Genomic DNA, 13,294 nt, shown 5'->3' on the forward strand with positions numbered 1-13,294 from the left:
TAAAATCAGATTGTAACGTTATACTCAGATTATATATACACACTTCTCTCATCACACACGATGATAAGGAGAGTTAATTTCAAACTCAAACACTGACTTTACCAATCTTGATTACAAAAGATTTTCCGTTTTTTTAATGAGGGTAAATCCTATGGTTTCACATGCTTACTTGAAAATGTGTAGTTTTTAATACATATAATGATTATTCCTTTAAAATCCCTTTTTTACCCTTACATTATAAATAACTTTTGAGAAAAAGAAAAAAAAAAAAAAGAGCCAATCAAAAGAATGTTACAGCTTCTTGCTTCACCATTTTGTTGACAACAAAAGATGCACCCTTAATTTTTTTTTTTTTTTTTTTTTGGGGTAAAGATCCTTAAAAATGATTGTATATATTTGTTGAGAAAAAGAATGCTACCTGGTCGTGTGGCCCCTACACCACCACGGGGCCAATAAAAGCATCGCAAGCATCACAGGTGGTGAGATTTCCACATTTCCATGAGGGTATGGCGCCCACTTGTTTCTAGGCGCAGGGGCCACACGACCAGGTAGCATTCATTCCCCCATATTTTTCTGGGAGAAAGAAACATTACTAGGCTACGTAGCATACGCTAGCACTTGGCTGTGTCTATCTCTCTCTTTTCCTATGAAATGACATATTTGCCCCTTATTGTGAGAGAAGAGAGATAGACATAGAAAGATGTTAGCGGACACTTACACAGCCAGACTGAGAATTCAATCCCAATATTTTTAAGATGGTTAAAAACAAATGAGCAAAAGAGAGATTTATTGTATAATAATGGACCACTATCCTTCCTGAAAAAGGAATACAACATTGAATCCAATATTAACACAAGAAACTTAGCTAGGCCTCCAATTTTCCTATAAAGCCTAATACTATTTTGTAGCTCGAGTTTGTATTAATTTAGAGAAGTAAAACACGAGAAGAAGTGAGTTTTAATTAACATCGTCGACTGTGAATTGGGTAATGTATCGATTGGTGACTTCTCCAGGATGAATAGAGTCCCAAATGCATTGGCACATGGTGGTGTGAATATGTTACAAAGAGGTCCTGCTTCTAGCAATCCACTGCCACAGCACCCTTTCTTTGTTTCCACGAATCCTGCCATAGAACATTCATACCCTCAATCAAATCCGATATCGATACCAATAGATATCAATTATATCGAGTTAAGTGGTTAACATGGATTTAAATCATGGAGACGGTATTGGTCACCATCAATATTGATATTGATATGTATTGGAGCGATACACAATAAAAAACACTTAAAAAAAAAAAACAATCAGATCCGTATTGTGTTGGCCGATCCGTATCAATCAGATATCAATATCGGTCATATCATGAATAATCCTAAGTCACACTCTTATATTCCATTTCACAACTAGTTAGCTTGGACTATTTAGTGATAAGGTTGTAATGTTTTACATTAAACGTGAAATTCACGTTTTCTATTTGTAAAACTTTTGAAAACAATCCAAATATCCTAAATATTAAGACAGTCGAAATATTTACCACGTGATAAATTAGATGAGCCTAAATTTTGTGAACAAGTAGACTTTAAATATTTATTAAATTTTTTTTTTTTTTTGTTTTTTATAACTAGGTGGTAGAAATATCAATGAATGATCCTACATGGAAATATCAATGAATGATCCTACATGTCACACGTTGATATTTCAATTGACAATTACTCAGCTTGGACCATTTACCGGTAAGATTGTGATCTTTTACATTAAACATAAAAGTCACTTTTTTTTTTTTTTGTAAAACTTCTTAAAACTATCAAAACATCCTAAATATTAAGGCAGCCGAAATATTACCACGTGATAATCTTTTACATTAAACATGAAAGTAACATTTTTTTCTTGTAAAACTTCTTAAAACAATTAAAACATCCTAAATATTAGGGCAGCTGAAATATTACCACGTAATAAATCAGATGGGCCTAAATTTTGTGATTAAGTAAATTGTAAAGTTTTTTATTCACATTTAAAATTTTAGGTTTTTTTTTTCTTGAGAAAAGAAACACTAACGGGTCGTGGGTCACGGCATGTACCTGCGTCCAAACACAGCCCAGTTCGAAAAATCGACGCACCCTTGGAAAAGCGGAAAGGATCAAGGGTGTGTTGATCTTTTCGCATTGGGTTGTGTCTAGGTGCAGGTACACGTCGAGGCATAACACCAATTAGCCTTCTTTCTCCCTTTTTTTTATTGTTTTTTTAACCTAAGTGGTAAAAATTATCAATGAATGATCCCACAAGTGTTACAAAAAAAAGACATTTCAATTGACAATTACTTTGCTTGGACCCTTATGATAAGGTTGCAATCTTTTACATTACACATGAAACTCACGTTTGCTTTTTTTAAAACTACTCCTAAAACAATCCAAATATCCTAAATATTAAGGCATCCAAAATATTTACAACGTGATAAATTAGATGAGCCTAAATTTTATGAACAAGTAGACTATAAAGTTTCTTGTTCACATATAAAATTTTAGGTTTTCTTTTTGTGTTTTAACCTAGGTGGTAATAATATCAATGAATGATGACACACATCACACGCTGATATTTCAATTGACAATTACTCTGCTTCGACCATTTAGTGGCAAGGTTGTAATCTTTTACATTAAACATGAAACTCATAATTTCTTTTTGTAAAACTACTTAAAACAATACAAATATCGTAAATATTAAGGTATCTTAAGTATTTACCATGTGATAAATCAGATGGACTTAATTTTTATGAACAAATAGATTGTAAAATTTATTGTTCACATGTAAAATTTCAGTTTTTTTTTTAACCTAGGTGGTAAAAATAGATATTTGATTTTTTTTTTTGGATAAATAAATATTTGAAAATTCAAGATAATCAATAATCAAACAATCCCATAGGCAAACAATCCTATAGTGCTAATTATATTTTTCGTATTTTGGATCATCATTGTGTCACCCACTAATTGCTTTGCTTGAACAATTCCATGAATAAGAGGGGAAAGACTCAAAGAAGTTTCTAGGGTATTTAATAATTAAACTTGTCCCCTAGTCCCACTTTAAGTCTTTTAATCTTTATTTGCCATTTGAAAGAAAAGTTGAGTTGACTAGCTGAACCCAACCCTTTTGTTTTTCTGAAAAAAAGAAAAATCACTGTTTTCCTTACATGATAAATCTCCACCACATAAAATTGATTATACATTCTATTTAATATCCTTTAGGTCTCGTAGAACTTTCTTATAGTTTCATTTAGTACATCAGAACTCTCAATATTTTTTTTGAAATCCTAGAACTTCAATTTGTTGCAATGTATATAATCAATTTGTTGCAATGTATATAATCAATTTACTGTTCTACCTACAATTTCTTTTTAGTTTCTACCTCTCTTTACTTTTAAACCTTTTTAAAAGTATTTACTCTACACTCATCATCTTTCAAATGTCTGGGAGTAATGGTGATGCCAGAGTATCCCTAAAATATACCCATCTAATCATAATTACTTTGCCTATCCTATTGCAAGAAGTTGATAATGCTCTCCCCACTATTCATGATGCTTATCTTTATACAATTAGACCCATCCACGAAGGAATTTTCCTTCACCGTCAGTGAAGGGAAACTGCCTCCAATAGAGTATTGGCTACAAAAAATTGAGAGACTTATACCCAAAAGATAAAAGAGCTAATATGAGAGGTGGTCTCTAGGGTGAACTAAGATGTAGTAAACCAATTACATAGGACGTGTATCCATTCTTTCTTTTATTAATGGGAATGTCTGATACGGTTACTGGTGTATTCAGATCTTGATATCTTCTTTTAATTTTCCTTTGTCTTATTCTAAAGAGTTGTTTAAGTTAAGAGTATGAAAGGGTTTTCAAAAATAATATAAAAATGACATGAGAGGTGATCTCTAGGGTGGGCTATGATACAGTAGACCAATTACATAGGAGGTTTATCCTTCTTTCTTTTATTAATGGGAATGTTTGACACGTCTACAGGTGTATTTATGACTTGATATCTTCTTTTGATTTTCCTTTGTCTTATTCTAAAAAGTTATTTAAGTTAAGGGTATAAAAGGGTTTTCAAAAATAATGTAAAAATGACATGAGAGTAAACCAATTACAAGTTTATCCTTTTTTCTTTTATTAATGGGAATGTCTGACATGTTTACAAGAGTATTTAAAACTTGATATGTTCTTTTAATTGTCCTTTGTCTTATTCTAAAAAATTGTTTAAGTTAAGGGTATAAAAGGGTTTTCAATAATAATATAAAAATGACATCATTATTTCATTATCAAAAGGTGTCATCGCCATACACATATTTCAAGTTCCACAAAAAAAAAAAGCCATACATATATGTCAAATACATAACTACATTTGTGAAATGACAATATTTATTATTATTAAAAAAAAAATTATATGTAATACTAAAAGGGTAACAAAATAAGATCATAAATTATTTAACACCTTGAGGACTATCAATAAGAAAATCCCTTTATTATAAGTAATAGGTTCGGATTATATTTTAGATGCACTTCAGGTTTTGTAAAGTTAAGCCCAATCTGTAAGATAACTTTTTTAGCAAGAGTCTTACTTAAGATGAGTTTAGGGATTTTAGAAAACTTCTAATTTTTGTTTGACAGAAGTTTTTATGCATGGCCGAGCACATGCACGTGTTGCATTAATTATTGTTAGATGGGCATTTATGCTCATTCAAATTGACCATAAAGCCCCCACACCCCCCCCCCCCCTATTGAATGAATGATGCATGAAATCTACCGTGCACGAACTCCTTTCCCTTTTTGTTTTCTTTCTATATATTGCTGTTTTTTAAGCTGTTGGATTATATTTGGGTTGGTGGGTTGATTAGAAAGTGTTATAAGTATTAATTTTTTATCAGATACTATCGAGGGCCCATAAACCACTAGGAATGACAGTCCAAGAGGACAGCCAGGGAGGAATAAAGATATCTAACCATCCTAAGGCCCATAAGCCACTAGGGGTGACAGCCCAAGAAGGCGGCCAAGAGAAAATAAAGATCTCTAAACATCCGATGGGGGGAGAGTCGAACCAACAACCTCTTCCTTAGACTTAGGCCAGTGTCTTACTGCATTGGCAGCCAACACCACACCAAGAGGCACTTCCCAGTTGGTTAGGAAGTTAAACTAAACTATTTAATGGTTGAATCCTCTTTCAAAGATGATTTAGAAGTTAAAAACAACAGTTTGGATTAAAAATCTGGTTTCTCAGTGTGATGTTACTGTTCCTTGAATAGTAATTTTGGGCAAATTTTGTAATTATTTGTGAAATCTTTTGGCTGGTTATCCTTAATTTCCAAGAGGACTTTGGGTTAGTAATAAATAATACATAAAGGTTTGCTTTGGATCTGAGGCTTTAGAAAATCTATTCACTTAAGTTACAGCCCAATCTAAGTTTGCCTAGAGAGAAAACATGGAAATTAAAGGAATTAAACATTAAGGCTGTGTTAGGACCTGAATCAGATCAAGCTATTTTTATCATCCGTGAATGCAAAATCAACCTAGAATGTATTCCAAGAATGCATACCAAACACAACTTAAATCTCAAGTTGAAATTTGACATATGACCAATCCACATCATTTCCTAAACATCTAACAGTCCGAATTTTTAGATCATCTTTTCATATACAAAAAACATAAACTAAAATAAGGCATGCTGATATAGAGAAGCAGACATACAGGTAGGGCACGGAATGGGTAGGACATGAATCAGATCAATTATAGTAGAATCACATCTTATAAACAAATTATACTCATACAAATTGGATATTTATACTTAATCTAGGGAGGGGTTTTTTTTTTTTTTTTTTTAATATAATAGACTTGAATTCAATTCACATCGACATTACCAATCACTCATAGCGGCCAATATTAAATAAATTAATAAATATATCGTAGAAGGTTGAGCACACCATTGATTTTCCTGGAGTTAGCGATTATGCCAAATGAAAAGGATGGGATGGGAAGGGTAGGAGGTTCATTCGGGGTGAGAGAGAGACAAACTCAGGCTGGACAGAGCGTCGACGTGTCAAACCTTCACTCTAAATAAATAAAGAATTAGGATCAAAACCTAACCAAGATTTTGATGTTTGCCCTGTTTTCAAGCAGATGTCATATTAAAATCCAAATCTTGACAAAGGATTTTGCTGGCGTGGATCTCAGATTTTGGTACTTTCCGTCTAGGGGTGTCATCTACCCAAAAAAAATCTTTGGGTGTCAAACCCTAAACCTAACCGGTTTGGGTATTATGGAACCAGTTGAAAATTGGACCACATCAAATTGATCGAAAACTGTACCAAACTTGGACCAAAACGAAATAAAACCGACACTAATCCGAAGACTATATAAAAATATATGTTTTCATCTATATATATATGGTAAATCGAAACCGAACCGAATCAAGCCCAATAGTAAACTTAAGGGTGTTAAAAGCAAACCGAAACCAAACCAAGACCTTTACACTGAAACCGTGAAACCATTTAATAAATGGTTCGGTTTTGTTTTTTTAAATTGGGACCGTTTAATTAAACAATTTAATCCGAATCAAACCGTTTAAATCGAAACGAATATTGGTAATATATAATGACAACAATTAAGCATTAATAGTAATAATAAATAATTAGTAAATATGTAATGGTACAACTAAACAATTATTTAAAGAAAATATATAAGAATTCAATTCATACTTCTATTTTAATAAAAATAAATAAAAGCCATGTAATGAAAAGTAACGGTTTGAATAAAAAGAAAATAAAAAAAAACATATAAAACCGTTTAAACCGAAACTGTTTATAAATGGTTTCGGTTTCAACATGTAAAACCATTTATTAAACGGTTTGGTTTTAATTTTAGCTAAAGAAACTTGCACCGAAGATAATGAAATAAACCGAATCCATTTCAGACCAAAACTGAAACAACCGAAATGGAACCTTCCTTATCGAGCAGGCCAAAACCGGACCGGCTTGACCAATTTCCATCTTATTTCCTGGAAGGGCATAGGCCTTAGAGTACTACTGTATCAAAAAAAGGAGTTAAGAGTCTTACCGTAATTTTGAGGGTAGTTAATCATGTTCACCGTAGGGTCATAGATGTTAAGGTACACCACTTTGCTTCCTTGTCTGGATTCTTGTAGTTGTTTCAATATTCCTATAAGCTTAGAATTATAAAGCCGAGCATCTCCATTCTCTTCTTCAATACACTCTCGAACACCATCTGATCCATTTAATAAATTTGCTGTGATCTGCAAAGGCAAACACCCGAATGGAGGATTTCCAGCTACCAAGAAGTTCCGAATTCCCATATCCAACAGTTCCTATAACGGAGTGGACCACTCTGATATTAGTGCGTAAAAATTGGGGTTGCGGTTGATATTTTTTCAAATCATGGGGGTGACATGAGTTCTAGATTCGGATTCTGATCTTCGACGGCCAGGTAGGTAGCGGGCATTGTGCTGCCTACACCCAAACAGGGGCAAAATGACCGCCCTACCCACTGCCTGAACACCGTACCCAGGTGGGGTCCATGTCCCTGTCTGGAGTCTGGGTGTAGGTAACACAATGGCCGCTATCTGCTCAGCCGTTGAGGATTCAGCCCAGCCAAAAGAGGGGTGTTTAAATCATTTCATAGGTGGGCCCCCCTATGAAATGACCAAACCCCCTGTTTTGGCTCTCCTTCAGCGGGAGCTAGATGGTCCAGCCTAGCAAAAACATGGGGGGTATGGTCATTTCACTGGGGGGCCACTTGGGTCCCACCTGTGAAATGATCCAAAAACCCCTTGTTTTGTTGTGCTAGACCCTCCAGTTCCCTCCACGGTTGAGGAGAGAGTCAAATTGAGAGTTTTGGGCCAATCCATATCTTCTACGGTGCGCTGCCCTGTCTTGTCTGTGCTACGTAGACACAGAGCCTTGCGCAATGACTGTCTTACCCCCGCTCGGACAAGGCACTCGGGAAGGGGTAAGGCGGTCAATGTGCACCGCCCTGTGTCTGCGCAGCACGATAGGCCGGGCAGCCCGCGCCATAGGAGATCTGGATCCGTTCTGGGCTAGTTCCAGGGGAGGTACATGAAATTTTCCCTTTTTTTAATTATTTTGGAGAAGGAACGTAAGCATGAACAGAGAGAGAGAGAGAGAGAGAGAGAGAGAGAGAGATTTAATTACCTCAACAAAGTCTTGTAACCTTTGTAGTATAAAATCTTGATACCCAGAAATGTTAAACTGAAGCCTTCTCGTTGGTAAATCATAGAAGTTGAAAAGGAAGTCATTAGATCCTGCACTAATCAAAACCAAGGAGCCATTAACTATTTTATTAGCTTCTTGTTCTCCTACAACCTTATTAAGCCTCTTGATATACTCCACAAAGTACAGTAATTGCTGTTTCATTGGTATCACCCTTGATTCCATTGATGTTAATTCATCAAAACCTGTTCCTGCTGAAGCAAAACTGACTCCTGTGAGGAGTTCCTTCTCAGATAGAGATGGATCTAAGAAGGGTGGTACAAACTCTTTGATTCCCAAAGCAGAAGCTAGTAGATCTGGAACAAGTTTTCCATTAGAAAACCTCCCAGTTGGAATATGACCAGGGAAATCTCTACCATAAGGGTAGTGATTTCCCTTAAATGGTGTTTGAATGTAGTTGTTATTCCCAGTATCCACAGTTGAATCTCCAAAAACCAAAATAGCTGGGAATTTTGGCAGGGCTGAGGCAGCTGTGCAGAAGAAGAAGAAGAAGAAGAAGAAGAAGAATAAAAAAAGAGAAGGGGGAAGCCATGGTTTAGAGGATTGAGCTATTATCAATTTGAGAGGTGATGAAATAAGGGTTTTTTTACAATTAATTGTAACGTAGCTAAGCAACAATTTATTGGTAATATATAAATAGTGATTATTAGTGAAGGTTGGAAACAACAAGGATAAATTACACCTCATCCCCTGGTTTTTTGAAAATACTTAAATCATCCTTTGTATTAGATCCAAAAATGATAAATTAGTCCCTATCGTTAGGTTTTTACGGTTAAGTGATGATGTCAGTCAGTTAAATGAATTATAATCTCTAAACTACCCTAGACATTTAAACATAGATTTTGAAAGGTAGTATCGTAAATTTAATTCTAATGTTTTAGTACAAAGGTAAAATAGTCCTTTTACACCAATAATTAACAGCAGACTAACACCGTTACGGTAGAAGGGGACGGATGAGTTTTCTCAAAAATCAGGGGGTCATTTGTGTTTTATTTAAAATCTAAGGGGTGACATGTAATTTACCCAAAAAACAATGATGTGTAAGTGTAACTGAAAGCAGTTTTTTTTTTCCCTTCATTTGGATGACTTAAAAGGAATTTTGTCTTCTTGGAAGTTCACCAATAATGTTGAAAAGTTGGGATGTGGATTTTTGGTTTTCTTTCACTTTTGAGTTCTGATCAACATAAGTCAAGTTGCTTTAACTATTTAACTTGTTAAACCAAGCCAACACTCTACTCCAAATTTCTATTAGTACAAAATTAGTGTTTTTAGTATTAATAATGGATCAAGGGTTGAGTGGTGTTCATGCACGGGAGATTCTCTCAGATTTGGCTCCTCTCCTGCGAGCCCGGCCAGTGCCCAATGGGTGCCAGTGAGGCATCCAACGGCTGGGCTGCTGGGTGCACATAGGGATGTGTGTCTGCATGGGCCCGGTGTACACCCAGCAGTTGGATGTCTCAGTGGACACCCGATGGGTGCTGGGTTCGCAGGAGAGGAGCCCGATCCAATTCTCCCAACGACATTGCCCATGTGATTACACTAAATGCCGTACATACAAACTTTGGCATAATTAAATTGATGTTTAACGTTTACAAGTATTAATAGCAATTTCCTAGAACCCCGTTTGTTTGGTGGAATATAAAAAAGGAGTAGAAAAATCCTATTAAAAGAAGGAAAGGAAACAATGGAATTTCATAATTTTTTTATGGGAAGCAGTTTTCTGTACGGGAGTGTGGCCTACGCCAGAACTCTCATGAGTCTATCTCTCTCCTTCTTAACACAAGGTGGTAGAGGTGTCTTTTCCCATTTTTTATTTTGTGTAGTAAAGATCTATCCCCACATAGTAATAAAATCATGGGTAATTTACACATACCACCCCTGAGGTTTGACGAAAGAATAATTTTACCCCCCAGTTTTGAAAAAATCTGCATACCCCCGAGGTTTGCAAACAGTAACAAATAAGCCTATTCCGTCAGTTCATAACTAATAGTGTTAAAAATAAAAGGTGAACTGACAAAATTACCCTTGCAAGAAAAGAAAAGAACAAAAAAAACCTGCAATTCATCTTCCCCAAATCGATTGGGGAAGATGAGTTACAGGTTTTATGCAAAATAACTTTAAAAAGATCTTTTATTTCATGAATAAATAAGTTAATCTTCCTGAAATAAGTTGGGAAAAACAGTGGATGAAGAATTTCCCTCTTCTTCCATCTTCCTTCCTCAACAACTTTTCTAATCACACAACCCTAATCGATCAATTAATGGCACCAAAATCCTCCTCTTCCATCTTCTTCTTCCCCATTAGCCTCTTCTTTCTTTCCAACAAACCTTAACCCCAATACCTAACCACTCTCTAATAGCTCGCCTCTTTATTACCCTAATCTGGACTCTCTCAATAACCCTAATTCAACTAAACCTCCTCCTACTGCCACCGGATACCCAGAATTCAATCTGGAGAAGCAATCAGTGAGGATGAAAGAACTTACACGTCCATATCGGCCGGTTGGATCGGTTTCAACATAGCCAGAGTCTGCCATAGCTCCACCAACATGTTCTGCAACTCGTGCTTTATAAAATTTCATTTCTTGAAATCGATCTCTTCGTCCAACAAGAGGCTGGATCTTTTGCATCTTCAACATTGCAGGACGCAGTGTTCTATATGAAGGCATCATTGCAGATGGGGTTTGCACAGGGTTGGGGTAAACAAAAGGACCTGCTTGATTGGCAGCTCCGCTAGTGGTCTAAGGCTGTTGTTCAGGTGGCCTTTGATGTTCTGGAGGGACACAGAATGGATAAAATGCAGTAAATCTCGATAGATTCTAAGCATGATCCAAGCCATCTCCAGTACCGCACATGAGAAGTCGTATTTGTTAGCAACCATTTGATCTATATAATAAGTAGATAATCACTAAACATGGAAAAAAAGACAATCGAAAGCTGAGTGGAGAAGTGATTTGATCTGATAAGATAAGAGCAGAGAATGTGTTTATGTCTCTGTGTCTTTCGAGAGCAACTGAGACCCAAATGTTTTGATTTTTCTCCTCTTTCTCCCTCTCAAAGATAGGTTAGATGATGGGTCGAGTTCATACCTGTTTTTCCTTCCTCTTCAGAAATCAATAATATCCAACAAAGAGAGAAGACTTTCAGGATAGCTGCAACTCATCTTCCCCAATTGATTTGGGGAAGATGAGTTGTAGGTTTTTTTTTTTTTTCCCCCCTTTTCTTGCAAGGGTAATTTGGTCAGTTCACCTCTTATTTTTAACACTGTTAGTCATGAACTGACGGAATGGGCTTATTTATTACTATTTGCAAACCTCAGGGGGGTACACAGAATTTTTCAAAATTGGGGGTATAATTATCCTTTCGTCAAACCTCAGGGGTTGTATGTATAAATTACCCTAAAATCATTCCGTTTGTTTTTCCTTCTCTAAAAATCCTACCTAAAACGATGGGTTTAGAGAGATGGGTGGTTTGCTATGTAGACAAACAAATTTCTTTAATTCATTGACATGTGTTTTTTTTATTTTTGAAATTTTATGGAAAACCCTACAATTATTTCAGCACTTTATTCCCATCTCACTATTGTCCGTTAAACAAACAGGGCATTAATGATCCATTAAACACATTTTCCATAAGCTTTTTGTAACTTCGGTAATTTATAAGGGTCAGCGTTCTCTGTGGGGCAGCATGGTCCATGCGCACACACGGGGGCCAATGAGAGCACGCACATTAGCATCATGGGGGTAGGATTCCTGCCTTCCATGGAGGGGAGGACAGTTATTTCACCCAATTTGTGTCTAGGCATGGTTGATACACTCCCCCATAGAGAACTTTTCTCCTATTTAGGGCAAAACCCCAGTCAATGGATTCACTATTGTGCCTACATGGATTTTGATGTTTACAACATGTACAATAGTGAATACGTCTTCTCTTGGTTGCCTTCACACATAATAATAATAATAATTAAAGAGTGGGTACTAATGAAAGTAGATGGATTTGGATCTCATGGACTGATGAGAGAGGATTTCCTGGAAGGATAGTGTAAGAAGGAACTGTATATTATAACCAGTGAGGGGTTGGAAATGATATCATGTATATAAGTCTTTTTTTTTTTGTGGTAGACATCATCTATATAAATCATAGAACCCTAGAACTCACATGAGGCCCACATGGTCAGAATAAGAGAGATGAATGTCAATATAGATCCATTATTTATTAGGTGAGGAGTATATAAATGAATCTATACAAGAGCAATATAGCAATCTTTTTCGCATAACAAAATAAGAGGTGGAGATACAACTCAAATATATATACAGATCCACATCCACCCAATAAATAAAAGCAAAGCAAACAAAAAAGTGTACCACTTTTAATGGTTGCTCATCCACATTGTTGAAAAAGGATAACACTTGCCCAAGAAGTTTAAGTGAATAAGGTTACACTCAATTAGGAGGGTCAAACGGTTGGTTCAGCTCAGTTTCAATCGGGCTGAATTGGTTTCGGTCTCGGAATGATTGAGATCAAAATCAAACCATTAAGAAACTTTGATTTTCAGTGTGATTTCGATTTATTTTGATTTTTCAGTATCTGGTTACTATCAATTTAGATCGATTTGTTTTTTAATTTGAACCACAATGAAATCTTACATTCATAACTTATAATGAGGAAACATTCGAGAAAAACACTTTAATTCACCTACCCCAAGTGAAACAAGAAAACAAATTATAAATAGAAAAACTGAGTTGATGTGTTCAAGTTGTAATCTGAACAAAAAGGAATAAATTATAAAGAGAAGATAACTAATACTATTGAAATCAATGGATAAATAGAGTTTATAGCGAAATCATTGTTACAAATTATGTCATTATTTATCATTAATTGTAAAAGAAAGGTAACTACTATTGAAATCACAAAATGAACCCTACTATCAATCATTCAATTACTTCCAACTAATATAGTGAACGAGGAAATCAATGGAACTGTTGTTACAAATCAATTTCTCTATTTATAAC

General features: G+C 35.4%; 1 protein-coding gene and 1 pseudogene across 1 annotated transcript in view; both read right to left on the bottom strand.

Moving 5' to 3' along the window:
* LOC122652253 (macrophage migration inhibitory factor homolog) overlaps positions 1–1,415 on the bottom strand; it is a 20,998-nt gene extending 19,583 nt beyond the window's left edge. The window contains exon 1 of the mRNA XM_043845944.1: positions 1,405–1,415. The gene's annotated coding sequence lies outside the window, so the exon portion shown is untranslated. The remainder of the gene's footprint in view (positions 1–1,404) is intronic.
* LOC122650518 lies at positions 808–10,951 on the bottom strand (annotated as a pseudogene).
* Positions 10,952–13,294: the final 2,343 nt, after the last annotated feature.

The sequence above is a fragment of the Telopea speciosissima genome, chromosome 2 (assembly GCF_018873765.1).
Source record: "Telopea speciosissima isolate NSW1024214 ecotype Mountain lineage chromosome 2, Tspe_v1, whole genome shotgun sequence".
Lineage (NCBI taxonomy): Eukaryota > Viridiplantae > Streptophyta > Magnoliopsida > Proteales > Proteaceae > Telopea > Telopea speciosissima.